The sequence below is a fragment of the Protopterus annectens genome, chromosome 7.part0 (assembly GCF_019279795.1).
Source record: "Protopterus annectens isolate FY-2018-M chromosome 7.part0, PAN1.0, whole genome shotgun sequence".
Lineage (NCBI taxonomy): Eukaryota > Metazoa > Chordata > Ceratodontiformes > Protopteridae > Protopterus > Protopterus annectens.
In genome coordinates, this window is record NC_056739.1 from 1,833,185,685 (window position 1) to 1,833,206,001 (window position 20,317).

Here is a 20,317-nt window from a genome sequence, read left to right on the forward strand (position 1 = left end):
GTGTAGCCCTTGCTGCAGTACCATGGTACATCATTGATACACATGGTATAGCCCTTGCTGTAGAATCATGATACATAATTAAAATACATGGTGTACCCTTTTGTGTAGTACCATGGTACATCATTGAAACACATTGTGTAGCCCTTTCTGTATATCATGGTACATTATTGAAATACATGGTGTAGTCCTTGCTGTAGTACTTTGGTACATCATTGAAATACATGGTGCAGCCCTTGCTGTAGTACCATGGTTCATCATTGAAATACATGGTGTAGCCCTTGGTGTAGTTCCACTTTACATCATTGAAATGCATTGTATACCCTTGCTGTAGTTCCTTTTTACATCATCAAAACAAATGGTGTAGCCCTTAGTGTAGTACGATGGTACATCATTGAAATACATGGTGTAGCTCTTGCTGTAGTACAATAATACATATCTGAAATACATGGTGTACCCCTTGCTGTAGTACCGTGGTACATCATTGAAATATATTGTATTGCCCTTGCTGTAGTACCACAGTACATCATTGATATACATGGTGTAGCCCTTGCTATTGTACCATAGTACATCATTGATATACATGCTGTTACTCTTGCTGTATTATCATGGTACTTAATTGAAATACATGGTGTAACCTTTGGCGTATTGTCATGGTACATCATTGAAATACATGGCATAGCACTTGCTGTAGTACCATGGTTCACCATTAAAATACACGGTGTAGCCCTTGCTGCAATATCATGGTACATCATTGAAGTACATGGTGTAGCCCTTGCTGTAGTACCATTGTACATTACTGAAATGTATGCTGTAGCCCTTACTGTGATATGATGTTACATCATTGAAATACACTGTGTTCTGCTTGCTGTAGTACCATGGTACATAATTAAAATGCATGGTGTACCCCTTGCTGTAGTGCCACGGTACATCATTGTTATGCATAGTGTAGCCCTTGCTGTAGTACCATTGTACATTATTGATATACATGGTGTAGCCCTTGCTGTAGTATCATGGTACATAATTGAAATATGTGGTATACCCCCTGGTGTAGTACCATGGTACATCATTGAAAAACATGGTGTAGCCCTTGCTGTAGTACCATGGTACATCATTGAAATACATGGGGGTGTCCTTGCTGTAGTTCCATAGTTCATAAGTAAAGGAATTACATCCAGAAAAATGCAGGTTATTACCTCTCTATACACCTCCCTCATTAGACCAGTAACTGAGTATAACATCCCATTTGGTATGTACCTCTAGAAACATCTGCATCAAGTGGAAAAGGCCACTGAAATATCTCACAAATAGAATTCATGGGCTCCAACACCTGTCCTATGTGGACAAGCTCAAATCACTATCACTCTATTCAGTATTGTACAGATTGTTCAGGGGTGATCTGTGTCTCACCTACAAGGCAATTTTTGAACTTGTCCTACTACAGATGCTCTATATCCATAACTCTAACTTCTCACACATTACCCGATCAGAAGGCCTGAATCTTATATGCAACATCAACAAAACCTCCTGGAAAGACACGTTTGTCTCACAGAGGCTGCCCTTTCTCCAGAATTGACTTCCCATGCATGTCAAACAGAGCACCTTGCTGACCCTCTTTAAGAACATCAATGATGAGTGGATGGGAAACCACAAATTTGTCCCAGGCATTCCACCTGTGTCCCTCACTGGCAAGGTTGACAGGTGCTGACTGAGGTTTCTTTGTGGAGATAAACTCTTGGCTTGGTTTGTAAGGCCCCAGGGCCATTAGCCTAGTAACCTCCTATGATCCTATGATCCTATGGTGTAGCCCTTGCTGTAGTACCATGCTACATCATTGAAATAGCCCTTGCTGTAGTACCATGGTACATCATTGAAATAAGTGGTGTTGCCCTTGCTGTAGTAACATGGTAAATCATTGAAATACATGGTGCAGCCCTTGTTGTAGTACCATGGTACGTAATTGAAATACATGGTGTAGACCTTGCTGTAGTTCCATGGTACATCATTGAAATACATAGTGTAGCCCTTGCTGTAGTACCATGGTACATCATTGGAATACATGATGTAGCCCTTGCTGTAGTTCCATGGTACATCTTTGAAATACATGATGTAGCCCTTGCTGTAGTTCCATGGTACATCATTAGAATACATGATGTAGCCCTTGCTGTAGTTCCATGGTACATCATTGAAATACATGGCACAGTACCATAGTATTGCTGCAATATCATGGTACATCATTTAAGTACATGGTGCAGCCCTTGCTGTAGTACCATTGTACATTACTGAAATGTATGCTGTATCCCTTACTGTGATATGATGTTACATCATTGAAATACACTGTGTTCTGCTTGCTGTAGTACCATGGTACATAATTAAAATGCATGGTGTACCCCTTGCTGTAGTGCTGTGGTACATCATTGTTATGCATAGTGTAGCCCTTGCTGTAGTACCATTGTACATTATTGATATACATGGTGTAGCCCTTGCTGTAGTATCATGGTACATAATTGAAATACGTGGTATACCCCCTGGTGTAGTACCATGGTACATCATTGAAAAACATGGTGTAGTCCTTGCTGTAGTACCATGGTACATCGTTGAAATACATGGGGGTGTCCTTGCTGTAGTTCCATAGTTCATAAGTAAAGGAATTACATCCAGAAAAATGCAGGTTATTACCTCTCTATACTCCTCCCTCATTAGACCAGTAACTGAGTATAACATCCCATTTGGTATGTACCTCTAGAAACATCTGCATCAAGTGGAAAAGGCCACTGAAATATCTCACAAATAGATTTCATGGGCTCCAACACCTGTCCTATGTGGACAGGCTCAAATCACTATCACTCTATTCAGTATTGTACAGATTGTTCAGGGGTGATCTGTGTCTCACCTACAAGGCAATTTTTGAACTTGTCCTACTACAGATGCTCTATATCCATAACTCTAACTTCTCACACATTACCCGATCAGAAGGCCTGAATCTTATATGCAACATCAACAAAACCTCCTGGAGAGACACGTTTGTCTCACAGAGGCTGCCCTTTCTCCGGAATTGACTTCCCATGCATGTCAAACAGAGCACCTTGCTGACCCTCTTTAAGAACATCAATGATGAGTGGATGGGAAACCACAAATTTGTCCCAGGCATTCCACCTGTGTCCCTCACTGGCAAGGTTGACAGGTGCTGACTGAGGTTTCTTTGTGGAGATAAACTCTTGGCTTGGTTTGTAAGGCCCCAGGGCCATTAGCCTAGTAACCTCCTATGATCCTATGATCCTATGGTGTAGCCCTTGCTGTAGTACCATGCTACATCATTGAAATAGCCCTTGCTGTAGTACCATGGTACATCATTGAAATAAGTGGTGTAGCCCTTGCTGTAGTAACATGGTACATCATTGAAATACATGGTGCAGCCCTTGTTGTAGTACCATGGTACATAATTGAAATACATGGTGTAGACCTTGCTGTAGTTCCATGGTACATCATTGAAATATATAGTGTAGCCCTTGCTGTAGTACCATGGTACATCATTGGAATACATGATGTAGCCCTTGCTGTAGTTCCATGGTACATCATTGAAATACATGATGTTGCCCTTGCTGTAGTTCCATGGTACATCATTAAAATACATGATGTAGCCCTTGCTGTAGTTCCATGGTACATCATTGAAATACATGGCACAGTACCATAGTATTAGATGATAGCATTCTTTCAATAGCTCTACTGGTACAGTGATGGCAGCTTTCTGACTTCATTACATTCTGCAGTGACTTCACCACCTCTATCATCATTCCTTGCAAACAAAGAACCCCAACAACCCTAATGCATTTAAATCTATCTCTGAAATGAGGTCACACAATGATTGGTAAAGTTTTATTCTTTTAAATCATAACTTATGTTTGATTATCTCATTCCTACTGAATAGGTTTCTCTGAAGCTATTGCTATCCAATTGACTAAATACCATCTTTATAGCATGTGCAGTGACACTTTTGGCTTTAAATAGCAGGACTGAATTAAAACCATAATGTATATATAATATTATAACTATCTTGGCTAAACAGATGTAGGCATTTTTGATAGGTGCAATGTTACCTCTACACTCAGCAGCTGTGCTATTGTAACAGGTATTGAGATAACTCAGATAAACTCTCTTTAAATTTTAATCTTGCAAAAACTATTATTTTAAAAAAAGTATTCCCTTAGTTTAATTAGTGTTGCATTAATTATTTTGTTAATAAAGTTTAAGTAAGACAAAATAATTCCCATAATTAAGTAAAAACAGAAAGTTGAATAGTGAGACAGCATGCTACAAATTACCATATGGGCTCTCTGCTCTCCCTAACACACACCAGCAGGTCTTGCCATGTGCTTTAATCACTAGCAACTGATGCATAAATGCGAATGAAGTCAATGCTTAAACCTAATACCTCATCTGTTGTAGAGAGGCTGAAAAATGGAGCTGACACCCAATTTAGTTGGAATGCATTTTTTTTTAATTTCAGGCACAGTTTTACATAAAAATGTTATTGGGACTCCAGATAAGCTCATCTCTATAAAGTTTTCACTTAATGCGCTATCCATTATTTCAGGTGAAGATTTACATTAAAAATACTCTTAGGACTCCAGGCAATCTAATCTGTGTTTAGTGGTGATGGCATAGATTGCCTCTGGATATGATTATTTATTTATTTAGAGATTTTTTTGAAATTACAAGACTAGGTAGATGAGAATAATCAGCTGAAATTTTACACTAACATTGGCAGAACTGTGACAAATGAAACAGTGAAGTGTGTTAGCAGTATACACTAAAGGCAATATCTTTTTTTACAATAGTGGTCATCATGTAGGGGTCATTTACTGCTTGCTAAGACCGAGAGGAGACAAATATTTGACATTAAAGACTGCTTTCAGTGAAAAATCAATGTAGATCCTCTGTGCGAATGGAGTAAGTATCCCTGTAATGTGGCGTGTTAAAAAAAAAATTGGAACGATAATAACTTAATCAAATGCTAGTTTTAGTTAGAAAAAAGTATATTGTTTCTGTGTGACTGAGAAAGTGCTGAAGATTATCTTGTTGCAGACATATAGCACTGTGAATTTCCAATAAGACTATAAAGAAGACAGATGTTAACATAGCAACGGCTATTTTCAGAGAAAAAGTTCTATCTTTCCTTTGTGTGAGTCAGACAGAGATCTAAGATTATACTTTGATAGTGATATATAACTACAGATTACCTAATACAGCCACTGGGCAAAGACAGTAAAAGATAGTAACAATAATGTTTCTCTGTGTGTATAAATTGCCCTGGTTTAAAGTACGATAGATATACATAATTATGGATTGTATACCGGGACCACAGGGGATGCTAGCAATATACCAAATGTTGCTTTTTCTGAGAAAGGTATATGTTTTTTGCAAGTCAGTTTGGTAAAGGGCCATGATTATATTGTAATAGCAATGGAATCTTTATGACACCACAGGGGCCTTGGACTAATTCATTAGAGGCTTCCTTCAGTTGAGTAGATTATATTTGTTGTATATGACTAAGACAGAAAACTTTAACATGTACTCAGAATACACTGTGACAACCAAGTCATACTAGGAATTGCCTGATGAACACTATGACACTGTCACATATCAAACATTGTTGTTTTACTGTTTTAAAATATATACATTATTGAGTTAGTAAAACAAAAAAAATATGATGACATGAAAAATTCCATACAGTGTAACATGGGCAGAGTTATCAGTCTACATGTGAAAACTAATGCCTGCTATTATCATTTTATCAGAATAGAACAGTCATCTCATTATGAACGTGTCTGTCTGTGTGTGTGTATGCCCGTGCATGCATGAGTGCATCTGTGAGATACTGAAACATATTTGTTTCCTCTAAGCACATCAGATGGATGGATACCAAGTAATAACATTGTTTTTATCAGGGTCAGAAATAATCTGTTTAAAGTCTGAAATATTTCCAAAAAAAATAATAATTGTTTCTTCTTCAGTGCCTAATATCATTCATGCCATACCTAAGAATAGTCTTATTCAAAGAAGATAATATGTGTGTGAAAAGTACTGAAGCAATTGATTTGTGATAGTTGGTGAAAGAAATGAAGACATAGACCAGATTTTGCTTTTCTTAATAATTACTTTATTATTATAGTTTGACAACTCATCTACTATATGTTTCCATACTCTTAATTGTGATACATTCATATATGTATTAGGTGTCATTTACAACAAAGCTGTACATCTTCCTTTTACTCATGGCAAATACAGACTACTTTCAATTCACAAAGATGTCTGCTAGGTTAACAGTAGAGGTGGGATCAGTGTTAATGTGTCCTTATTGTCATGTTACAAAGTGTTTCCAATGCTCATATGAAAAAAGTAGCTTGAATTAATGAGGGGATGGGCAGAAGTTTAGGACACCTGTATTCCATGACTTTTGAACCTAAAAGTAAAGTGCAAAAACAGTTTATAACTTAATATCCAAAAATGTTTTCCACAAAGTTTAGTAGAAAATTAGACTGTTTCAAAGATGCAATTTCATATTGGTAGGAATATTCAGTAAGCATTTTGTGGTATTCAAATGTCCAAGGCTGTAAGATGCATTACATTCTGTTTCAGTAAAGGCTGAGAATATAACATTGAATGCAACACTCTGTGAAACATCAAAATTAAGTTGCCATTATACAGAAAGTAAAACAACTAAAAAAATAAAAGGATGGATACAAAGTAAAAAAAAGTAAAATATGTATGCAAGTTATCCATAGAGCTGATTTTCTGTATCACTGGAATGATGTCACTACTATCAACAGAAATCTGCATTGACAAGGTGAAAGCAGTATATCTAGAACCAACACTGAGCCTCATGCAAATGCTTAAAGGCAGGAAGGCAATGTTAGGTTCAGTGTGTACATGGATTTCCAAATGTAAGTCTCTGAATTTATTTTACTAAGTGTGATGTCCCTCCTCAGGCCAGTAATTAAGGAGCCTCAATCTTCACCACTATCACGAGTGAGACATTCACTTGGAACAAAGATAGATACAGTATTTCCAGATGTAGCTCTCTGCACCAAGCACAGTTTCCCTTAAGAGTACACAGGGAACACTCTCACTCCTGGGGCAGAGTTTTCCTCTCTATCTCCAGGCCCCAAATAAGACTCCCCACTGACACAGCTGCAGAGTTGAGTCCTCTGCGGAGTGTTCCAAGCCAAGTCCTCCACTATCTGTTTTCTGTGAAACCAGTGGTCTATGTCCCTGCTTCAAGTAGCTGACACACACACACACTCTTTGAGAGTTGATTTACACACACACACACACGCACACACGCACACACACACACACACACACACATATCTGGAAAAGTCTTACACAGATTTATCAGCTATGCCCCTCTGCCAAGACTATAAGTTAGATACTGCCACCAGAACACTCGAAAGCCAGCTACTCTAAGACTCTTACAAAGGTACCCAATTATATTGAGTAAAATGAATACTAATACAAATAGTAGTATTTGATAAATGCAGCAAGGCTTTCAGGAGTGGCCACAGTGTCATCAAATAAATATAAATACTCTCAAAGGTTAAAATATTCTCTAAAATACCATCCACAGTGAAAAGTTTAAATATATTTAATAATAATAAAAGCACATGCAAGTACTATATGTCTATTTACAATAAACAGCAGAGTTTCAATCACAGGAAATATTAAAAGTAACACACATAGGAAGATTCACCCAGATACAGAAAAACAATACTTAACTAATCTCACTATTTTTTCCTGACTGATCTAAAGGATTACTGCCCCTTAGTTCGCTTACTAGAGCAAGGCAAGATGAAGTGTGTCAGTGGACTTCCTTCTTTTCAGACTGCTATGAGACTTCTGTCTCATCCATTATTAAGACATCATTTCAGTACTGGATTATAGAATGACATCACATACATCTGGTCATCTGATTCTGGTTCCCACTACCCCCTTTGCTGCAAACCGAACCAGAATCTAGCACATATGTGTCATAATACACGCACACACACAGCTTTGCTAAGATGTGTTACAGCATCTGGAAGCTGTAAAACAATTTCAAAAACTTCCACCTTTTAACAATTAGTTCACCCCTAAGGACAATACAGTAGGATTCCCACTCCTGGTTTTCACAGACATTTTATCTCTGGCTGCAATCAGAACTGTAAGATACAATCTTTATGGCCTAACACAAAGTAATTTAATTTCAGACTATTTTTCAAAGTTAGATGGACTGACATTAACCTTTTGTATTTCAGTATCCTCTGTTACAATAAATTCATTTCAACAGTCACAATGCAGTCTAAGATATAGATGTATTTATTTTCTGTCCAGCAGGAGCCCCTGTTGGTAAAATTTTAACACAAGCACCTGCACAAATCAGTTTGATATACAAATGGCATATAATTCTTTACAAAACTCCAGCTAGCTATGCTAGCATATATTATACATTTACTACCCTACTTCTCCTGGCATTGCTGGCACTACCTCACATCATCAAATCTCTCCCCCCTTTGAAGTCTCAAGGTAGTTTCTCAAGTGACCCTGGAGAAACATGGCTACAGGGACATGAGCCTGTCTGGGAAAACATTAGTCCATACCCTGACTTGAGAGCACATCTGCATTTGCATTGCTGACCCCCACTACAGTGCTGCACTGTCATATCATATGCCTGCAACCCTAGGCTCCACCTTAATAACTTGGAATTTTGCTGGCTGGCTCAATGTGTCCATATTAAGGATTGTGGTCTGTAACTAGAGTGAATTTCTTTCCATACAGATAGGGTTGAAGTTTCTGCAGTGCCCACACTATAGCTAGACCTTTTTTTCTACTGCTGCATAACATTACTCCCTAGGGTGGCGTCTACAGCAGAAATATACAATTTGGTGCTCTTCTCCCTCTGAGGAAACCTGGCTGACTACAGCTTCCACACCATGGTTTGAAGCATCCACACAGGATCCTCCCAAAGCCAATTTAGGCTTTTGGAATTCCTGTTTGCAAGCTGGAGTCCACAATACCTTATCTGGCCTGTTTCTCCTCATTAGATCTATGAGGGGAGCAGCTACTGTACTATAATTGGGAACAAACTTTCTGTAGCACCCCACTGTCCCCAATAATGCTCTCTCCTGCTTTTTGGTAACAGGGGTAGGCCACGCTTGTATGGCTTCCACTTTGGCAGGTTCTGGCTGGATCTTACCAGTCCCCATTCTATGTCCCAGGTAAGAGACTTCTGCCATAACCACTTGAAACTTACTGTGCTTAATGGTCAACCCTGCCCTTTGCAGTCTCCCCAGGACCACCACCCTGACATGCTGAAGGTACTCTTGCCAGGAATGGCTGTAGATAGCAATATCATCTGGGTAAGCAAGGGCATAATCTCCTGCTCCTGCTAGGATACAATCTACCAGCCTCGGGAAGGTTGCAGGGGCATTTTTAATCCCAAAGGCCATCTTTGGGAACTTGTATAATCTGAAAGGAGTCACAGTCACAAAGACTGACCTATCTCTAGTGGTGGGAGTCAATTGCACCTGGCAGTAGCCCCTGGTCAGATCGATAGTGGTCAGATACTTAGCCCCACCCAGCTGCTCTAAGGCTTCATCTGTCCTAGGCATGGGGTAAGCATCTTACTCTGTGTGACTATTTAGTTTTCTGTAGTCCACACAGAACCTGGTATTGCCATCTTTTTTTTGGTACCAGCATCACTGGGGAAGCCCAGGAACTGCTGGATTCCTGGATTACTCCCAGTTCCATTTCCTGTATCTCCTCCCTCAGTGTTTGTCTAACTCGCTTGGGCACCCTGTAAGAGGCTTGCTTGATAGACCTTTGGGTCCTTTATCCACATGGTGCTGCATTAGGTGGGTGCACCCAGGTTTTCCAGTGAACATGCGCCCAAACTCTGGTAACACTGCTCAGATTTCTTGAAGCTGATAAGGGGATAGCCACTGGGACATTGTTACCCCTTCCACTGAAGTGTCAGTGTGAGCCTGACTGAGGAGTTGAGTCACCCATTCCCCCTCACACTCTTCTTGCCATCCACTACAAATGCTCAGCACCAGAGCCTGCATATCATTGTATGACTTGATCATGTTAACATGGTACAATTTGTGCCCCTGCCTCCTGCCTAGCAGAGTTACCATAGGTTCATAGGTTCATAGATTAGTACTAAGCTAACTGCCCTTGCGAGCCCTTTTAAGCCTAGCCAGTTGTCCCTTGTGAGACTCAAACCCTGCACCTTGTGTTTTCAAGGCAAACACCTTAACCATTAGGCCACCCTCCCAACCCTTTAGTTAACATTACTGATCTGCCTTACCACTTCAATGGGTCCTTCCCAAGCTGCCTGCAGCTTATTGTTTCTGACAGAAATGAACACCATAACCAGCATACTCTCAGGTTTGAGCACTCCTGTCATACCGCACCTTTTTCTGCTGTTGGGCTCCTGCCAGGTTCTCCTGGGCCAAGCCCATGATCTACCTAAGCCGTTTTCTGAGGTTTAGGACATGGCTACAACAGACTCTTTGTGGGATTCACACTCGCCCTCTCATTCATCACAAATCAAATCTAAAGGATCCCCCATCCTATGCCCATACAACAACTCAAAGTATGAAAAACGTGTGGATTCTTGGGTTACCTCTCTGTATGCAAACAGCAGATGGGGCAAATATCTGTCCCACTCTCTTAAACTGGTCTGCAAATGCCTGCAACATGATCTTTAATATAGAGTTTAACCTCTCCACAAGACCATTACTCTGGGGGTGGTACGGGTGGTCTTTAGATGCTTCACTCCACAGTGTTCCCACAGACAAGCCGGTAGGTCTGACATGAAATTGGCACTTCTGTCGATATTTATCTTAGGAAACCTACCCTGCTGAAAATCTCTAACAAAGCATTTGCCACCTTCTCTGCCTCTATGGATGACAGAGCCACCACCCCGGGGTATCTAGTAGTATAATCTACTACCACCAGGATATGTTTCTTCCCTGTTGAATTTAGAAGTACTCAGAGGACCCACAATATCCATAGCTACCCTCTGAAACAGCTCCTCAGTCACAGGCAAAGGCATCAAAGGACCTTTGACCTTGTCTCCTGCCTTGCCTACTTTTTGACACTGCTCACAGGTCCTGCAGTACCGTATTACATCCCTTGCAATCCCAGGCCAATAAAAGTTCTGCATAATATATCTCTTGGGATGCTTTATGCCCATATGACCTGAAAAGGAATGTCATGGGCTATGGCTAGAAGTGCCAGACTATAGGCTGTGGACACTGCCAACTGCTGTATTACCACTTCCTCTAGCCCTCCCTCAGGGATCCACTCTATATACAGTAATACTTTCTTCAGTATACAGACTCCCCTTTTCCTTGATGATCAAGTGCCTCCCTAGCTACCTTCCTCAAGCCTCTTTTTGTAGGGTCCGAGAGCTGAGCCTGTCTAAACTCTACCTTTGTGTCCCTTCCCAGCTACAAGAAGTCTGGTATCCTCTGACAGTGGTGCCTCACTGTCAGCCTGGGTACAACCATCACCTTTGCCTTTGCAGTCACTCTGTCCAAGGGAACATCAGTACCGACCAGCAGTTGTAGCTTATCTTCAGGCTTACTGTTATAAGGAATCCCCCTTCCTGAAATAGCCACCTCACCACCCCTGGCTTCAGGTGTGTGGTCTGATTGGGTCTCCCCCCAGGTTACCAGACTTGCATGCCTGTCTCCAAGCCTGACTGCATGTAACTGCATGCACACAAGGTATTGTATTATCAAAATCATTCTCTATCAGGACATCTGCAGGGAGATCCTCAAACACACCAATGTGCTTGCTTCCTTTTCTACCTTCATAGTCAAGGTGAATCCTGGCCAAATGGATTTGGAATGGGGTCCCTCCTAAAGATCTGACTGGAGTGGCCTGCCGAAGCAAGTACTGCTCCTGTTTAACCACTGCACACTTCAGAATGGTTATGTCAGAGGCTGTTTCTCTCTTAGCAGTGACCTTTTTTCCATTCACTAACATAGGATATAAACTCCAGTGATAGTCTGATACCCCTGTTGTCTCCAGACAACTTACCACTGCCATACTGTTTTTCCTGCTTGCTGGCTCCCCCACCCTTTGCTCCCAAATAGACTCTGTGGACATCTCTATGCAACATGGACCCTCTAGTTACATTTAAAACATCTAACCCTTAATCCTGGCCGTGTACATGAATTAGTAGCTTCCCCTGTTACTGGTGGACTCTGTTGGGGTGGTTTAGGCTGCCCACTATGGGTTTCCCTGTATCCGTGTGCAGCACTGGGTATCCTCTTTTTGTGCAGTGATGCCCTGCTTGCTAAGTAGAGATCTTTTTCCCCAGCTTATCTGCAGAGTTACACTCCAGGTCTGTCAACGAGATTCTCATGTACTCAGGCAACGTGTTAAGGGCTTGTTCTCTCACCAAAAGGTCTGCCAGACTTCAAAAGTGTGACCTGACACCCACTCTCCCACCTATGACAATAAGTGATAAACTCAGCAATATAATCATGCAAACTTTCATCTGCCTTGCATTTATGCTCACAAAACTGTTTTCTGTAAGCTTCAGGTGTTAGCTTAAAACATTCAAGTAAACATTTTTTTTTACTTTTTTCTTGTTTAAAAAATCAATATCAGACAATTTAGAAACAGCAGTTACAGCTTTACCATGGAGTAAGGGAGTCAGGAACTGTACCCAGAGCACTTGGTCAACATTATACTGTTTATGTACCCTTTCAAATATATGAATAAAGCTATCAAAATTATCACCCTCTGTAAACTGTAGAACAAATTTGCTGACCTTTATTGCTTTTGGCATTTTGTTATTCCCTTCTCCATTACCTCCATGACCCTGATGAAAAGTCAGCATCTCCCTCTCATATTGGCCCTGTTTCTCATTTTCTTCGACCTCAAAACACCACACTCTCTGCTGATTCTAATTCCCTATGTCTTGCCTGCCATAGTCTCTCTGCTGATTGTAATGCCAAACATTTGGCCTTTAGTTCAAGTCTCTTTAACTCCAGATGGGTTTTTAAGTTCTCTGAGGAAAAGGTGGACTATCTTGTTCCTGAGGGCTGCAAATCCCCATTATCTGACTGGTTATCCTCCTAGTTGCTGGTCTGGGCTACAGCTGTGACTAAGGCTGAAATAATTTCTTGTTGAGGCAGGTTGACATGCAACAGTTCTTTGGCTTCACACACCTTGACTAACTGGTTCTTTGACAGCTAGCCATAATCATCTGCTGGCATCTTTGCCTGCTTTCCCTGACTAAACTAAGAAAAAATAAATACAACTGCTGTGAAAATGAAACTTTGTATGTTTATCTTGTGACTGCTGAGAGTGCACACACCTATAGTGATAACTGCCTATAGGCTACAGGTGTTCAATTAATATCCACACTGCTGCTCACCAATATGTGACTTCCCTTCTCTGAGCCAGTAATCAAACAGCCTCAATCCTCACCAGTGACACTGATTAGGAGCATTCACTTGGAACAAAGACAGATACACACAGTGTTTCCAGATGCAGCTCACTGCACCAGTCAAAATATCCCTTAAGAGCACACAGGGAGCATATTTAGTCCTGTGGCTAAGTTTTCCTCTCTCTCTCCAGGCCCCAAATAAGACTCCCTACTGATAGAGCTGTAGAGTTGAGTCCTCAGCCTAGTATTCCAAGCCAAGTCCTCCACCACCCTCTCTGTGAAAAAAGTGCTATGTGTCCCTGCTGCAAGTAGCTCACACGCACACACTCTTTGAGATTTGATTTTCACACAGAGACACACACACACACACACACACACACACACACACACACACACACACACACACACACACACACACACACACACACACACCTGGGAAAGGCTTGCACGGCTTTGCCAGCTATGCCCCCTCTGCCTAGACTATAAGGAAGATACTGCCACCTGGACACTACAAAGCCTCTAAGGCTCTTACAAGGGTACCTAATTATACTGAGTAAAAGTAATGCTAACACAAATAGTAGTGTTTGTCCAATGCAGCAAGGCTTTCAGGAGTGGCCACAGTGTCACCAAATAAATGTAAGTACTCTCAAAGGTTAAAATATTCTCTAAAATACCATCCACAATTAAATGTTTAATATATTTAATAATAAATAAGAAAAGAAAATGAAAATACTAAATATCTATTTACAATAAACACCGGAGTTTCAATCACAGGAAATATTAAAAATAACACAGACAGAAAGGTTCACACAGATAATGAAAAACAATACTTAACTAATCTCACTGGATTTTCCTGAATGATCTAAAGAATTACTGTCCCCTAGTTCACTTACTACAGCAAGGCAAGATTAAGTGGCTGAGTAGTCTTCCTTCTTGTCAGGTTTCACAAACAGACTGCTCTGAGATTTTTGCCTTATCTATTATAAAAGCATCAGTTCGGTACTGGGTTACAGAATGACATCATGTATATCTGGTCATCTGACTCTGTTTCCCACACTACCCCTTTTACTAGAAACTGAGCCTGAATCTAGCACATATGTCTCATAATATACACACGCATAGAGCTTTGCTAAGATGTGTTACATTATCTGCAAGCTGTAAACATTTCAAAAACTTCCATCCTTCCAGAGAAGTAATTAGTTCATGCCAATGGGCTATACTGTAGGATTCCTAGTCCTGGTTTTCACAGACATTTTGTCTCTGGCTGCAATCAGAACTGTTAAGTTACAATCTTTATGGCCTAAACCAGGTAATTTAATTTCAGACTATTTTCAAATTTAGCCGGAATGCGATTAACCTCTTCTCTTCCAGTATCCTCTGTTACAATATATTAATCTCAACAGTTACAATGCAGTCTGAGATGCAGGTGTATTTCTTTTCTGTCCAGAAGAACCCACTGTTGGCAGATTTTTAACACAAGCAGCTTTACAAATACATTTTCAACCAAGGCACCTGTACAAATCAGTTTGCTATACACATGACACATAATTCATTACAAAACTCCAGCTAGCTATGCTGGCATATGTTACACATATCTGCCCTACTTTTCTTGGCATAGCTGGCACTAGCTCACATCATCACACTAAGATTTGTCAATGCATGACATGGGTATTGCAGTCCAACAGACTGATAAGTTGTAGTATAGTTTGCTTATGTAAGTGATGTGTATGTCTTCTTTTCATAATGCAGTAGATATGTAGAATATGTATATATATGTAATGAATAAAACAAACAAAAAAAATATGTGTGAAATACTGGCATGTTTTTCACTGTGGAGGGATGTTGCCACCAAACCTTTCCACACAGACATGCACAAAATGTTCCAGACAAATTCTGTATTGAAGTATGTGTACGTTCTTAAGAATGGAATGGCAATCTCAACACAAAAGGCTTCTCCTCTAGAAAAAAGGAGGTCATTGTTCCTCTCTACTCATCCCTCATTAAACCCATTATAGAGTACAATGCCCTATTTGGCATGTATCTCACAAGACACCCTACAACAATTGGAAAGGCCACAGAAATACCTCACTAAGAGGATTACTGACCTCAAACAGATGCCATACTCAGACCGTCTCAAAAAACTCCAGTTGTACTCCATTGTATATCACCTACTCAGAGATGATCTCTGCCTAACATAGGAAGCTATGTCAAACCCACAGCTGTTGGACATGCTACAATTAAAGAAATCCCAATCTCTCTGAACCACACGCTCCAGGGACCCAACCTTGTCACCACAATAAACAAAACATGCTGGAGCGATAGATTCCTGTCCCAGAGACTTCCCATACTCTGGAACAAACTACCCATTCATGTCAAGCAAAGGTCCTCATTGGCCCTATTTAAGAAAAACCTTGACTGGATAGGAAATACAAAATTCACCCCGGGGATCACTTCTGCGGCACTGCTTGATAAGGGCACAGGAAAATAATTTTCTTGGGTGGCGAAATCCAGGGAACCATTTTGGCTAGGCTTATATAGTCCCCAGGGCTGATAGCCTAGTACCTATCTATGAACCTATGAGCCTATCTCTTGTGCAGTATGTGCATGATGATACTAAGCACCATCAAAAAATGTAATACTCCATGTTTTACTAAGCAGTATCAAAGAATGATTTCCATAGTGCCTTCTTTATTCAGGCAAAATAATTCAGGTTAGAAAAGACATTTTATTGCCTCAGGCTGCCAAGTTATATTATTTTTGGTTTCTTTGAACAGTTACTGTGCATGTTCTTTTCAGAAAAAAAAATCTATCACATGACAAAAATGTATTGCTCTGAGATGGCATAATCTTAGCAGGAAAAGTAATTCATTTTTCTCCTTTAAAGATGGCATGATATCAGAAATAAAAGTCATACATTTCTCTTTAAAAGATATCCATTGACATTTTCTGATAGTGTTAGGTTTGCATATCCAAAAACATAGACACATATGAAAGGCACATATAACCTGAGATGAAGATCTCCATGAATCCGCACTTCGAATCTGCAAGTGCAGACTATGTAGCTCATTGCTATTACATATTTGTTTACAGTTTTGTTAGAATGTTTGAAACTGTTTTAATTATATATTATTGTGCATCTCTAGAGATAACTGTATACCTTCCTATTCATTTGGCTCCTGTGTCTGGGTGTTATTGTAATTTATTACTGTATGCATTTCATTGTTAGTGGTACAGACGGTCAGATTATGAAACTGTCAGATTTCATCAGATCAGTCATTACATAATTCATGGGCTGTTCCCCTTTCTTCAAAGTTGTATGACCCTAGAGTTTGTATATTTTAATTTCCAAGCGTGTGTTGGGGGTTGGGGGACACATGTCAATGTTATTTTTTGTTTCACCTTTGGTTATTGCAAATGTAATCTATTGGGTGACATTTGTGATTACCTTTTATTTTTTTTGGTGATTTTTGGTGTAGATTAATAATAATTGCTGATTAATTTGTTTGATGTTTTGTGTTTTGAACAAACTCACCAGCAAATCTTCATTATAAACTCATATTTATGACAAACTTAGTAAATATTAGAATCATATTATTGTTATTTTGGTATAAAATTAGAACAAAATATAAAGCATTTACAGTTAAGGTTGTTTTCTGGCATTTAAACTTGCTAGCAAAGTACACATCTTTAATAAATTCAGACTAACATCCACATATTTGAGATGCTGGCATGCTCTTGCTTTTCACAGTTATTTGTGTCCTGTAGTGATAACTAAAATGTGGTACTTATTATGACCATGTAGTCAGGTATTCTGTTTTGAAAGTTTTCTAAGAAAATGTTAAACATTACAGACTTATGGATATTTGTACATAGCATCAAATAAAGTTCAGAATAGCTATTAGAAATCGACAAACTCAATTTTTTTAAATGCAGAATTGAAAACAGAAGTGCAACCACAAGTCTGATGTGTTTAGCAAATGTAACTCTGTCAAACTATAAGCTCTCTGTTCTTGTAAGGGCTAAAAAGAAAATCCTGGAAATTTAAAAACATTGTGCCAGTGGTTGTGCCTTTCCAAACACTCTTTACTATGCATACATGACAAGTCCTGAAGCTCATTAACAAAGCATGTGACAATGCAAGTATGTGTGACAAGATGCTTCTCCTTGCAGACACAGAAATGACTCACTGGGAAATCATGTCTTGACTCCCTCATGGCAAAAATAATATAAAAACAACTGTTGTAAACATTGAATGAGCATGAACCGCTATGGTAGTCATGCAACTGCACTCAAAGTTGATAGTAACTGTATGCACATCTATTGTTATTACTTAGGGACAGAGCTATGCAGAAAAATGTGTTATGGACTGAAGTAAGGGACATCTACTGAAGGTGGGAGGGTGGAGGTCATAGAAGGACTACAGAAGTTCACATGTAATGAACACAAAATTGTAAAGGAAGGTGGTAACAATTCAGGCATGCAGAAGACAAAGGAAAAGTGGTATGAAACATACAGAAAGATATCAAACTATTTAGACCCTGCAGTTTTTTCACTGACATTCCACTAAACACGTCATTTACAAGCTAAGCCACTGAAGGAGTCATGTTAAGGGTGACAGTGAGGAAAATAGAGGTGACTCTTGCACATTTACAGCATGGAAGCAGGGAAAAAAGGGCACAATAAGGAGATCTGAATCGTGTACTCTGTTCATAGACACTGTACTAAGCACTTCATTTACAAGCCAAACTACTGATAGAAGCATACTGAAGCTGTCAGTGAGGAACACAGTAGGTGACTGTTACATTTAATTAAAGACTGGAAGCAGAAGAAAAGGACAGGACCCAAGGGATTTGAGACCATTATCTTTTTAACCAGATTGTTTAATGAAATCTTGGAAAGTGAGAGGATGCCTGAGGAATGGAGAAAAAGTGTTTTGGTACCGATTTTTAAGAATAAGGGTGATGTGCAGAGCTGTAGTAACTACAGAGGGATTAAATTGATCAGCCACAGCATGAAGTTATGGGAAAGAGTAGTGGAAGCTAGGTTAAGAAGGGAGGTGATGATTAGTGAACAGTAGTATGGTTTCATGCCGGGAAAGAGCACTACAGATGTGATGTTTGCTCTGAGAGTGTTAATGGAGAAGTACAGAGAATGTCAAAAGGAGTTGCATTGTGTTTTTGTAGACTTGGAGAAAGCATATGACAGGGTGCCTAGAGAGGAGTTGTGGTATTGTATGAGGAAGTCAGGAGTGTCAGAAAAGTATGTAAGAGTGGTACAGGATATGTACGAGGGTAGTGTGACAGCAGTGAGGTCTGCAGTGAGAGTAACGGATGCGTTTAAGGTGGATGTGGGGTTACATCAAGGATCAGCTCTGAGCCCTTTCTTATTTGCAATGGTGATGGACAGGTTGACAGACAATATCAGACAGGAGTCCCCATGGACTATGATGTTTGCAGATGACATTGTGATCTGTAGTGAGAGTAGGGAACAGGTGGAGGAGACCCTGGAGAGATGGAGATATGTTCTAGAGAGAAGAGGAATGAAGGTAAGCAGGACTAAGACAGAATATATGTGTGTGAAAGAGATGGAGTATAGAGGAATGGTGAGGATGCAAGGAGTAGAGGTGGCAAAGGTGGATGAGTTTAAATACTTGAGGTCAATAGTTCAGAGTAACAGTGAGTGTGGAAGAGAGGTGAAGAAGAGAGTACAGGCAGGATGGAGTGGGTGGAGAAGAGTGTCAGGAGTGATTTGTGACAGACGAGTACCTGTAAGAGTGAAAGGGAAGGTCTACAAGAGGGTAGTGAGACCAGCTATGTTATATGGGTTGGAGACAGTGGCATTGACAAAAAGGCAGGACTTTGAGTTGGATGTGGCAGAGATAAAGATGTTAAGATTTGCACTGGGTGTGACGAGGGTGGACAGGATTAGGAATAAGTATATTAGAGGGTCAGCCCAGGTTGGAAGGTTTGGAGACAAAGCCAGAGAGGCAAGATTAAGTTGGTTTGGACATGTGCTGAGAAGGGATGAGGAGTATATTGGGAAAAAGATGCTAAGAATTAAGCTACCAGGTAACAGGAGAAGAAGAAGGCCTAAGATAAGGTTTATGGATGTGGTGAGAGAGGACATGCAGGTGGTTGGTGTGACAGAGCAAGATGCAGAGGACAGGAAGAAATGGAAACAGGTGATCCGCTGTGGTGACCCCTAATGGGAACAGCCAAAAGAAGATGATCTTCTACAGTGATATATTTTTGGGCATTGCATTTACAAGGTGAACCAGAGAAACACCCATACAGAGGTTGTCAGTGAAGGTCATAGCAGGTGAGTGTTACATGTGTATACACTGGAAACAGACCAAAAAAGTCAGAACTCAAGTGATTTAAGCCCATTACCCAATGCGATGGCATTCTACCAAGCATTGCATTTATAAGGTAAAACAAAGAAGCAGTCATACTGAATTTGTCAGAGAAGCACATAGCAGGTGGGTGTCATACATGTTCAGACTACAAGCAGAGAAAAGAAACGTGATCATACACCTCTTAGTAGATTTGAACCCACCACTGTTTGCATTATCATGCAATAAAGTGAATCATTAACAGGTTGAGCCATAGAAGCAGTCAGATTAAAGACATAGGCTTTATCCTATTTTGAATTTACACAATGGCACACACAACAACACTCAGCTCATTTGCAGGACTGATGGCAGCTAAGGCTGACGTACGTAGGATATGACACCCATTGTTGCAATATAAAGAGCAATGCCACTCTTCATCAGATTTTCATGTACATTGGTAGTAGCCTTTATGATCTGTAGTACACAGTACATTCACAAACTGATAAGCAATTTGGATGCTGTTTTAGGCATGTGTGTTGTGT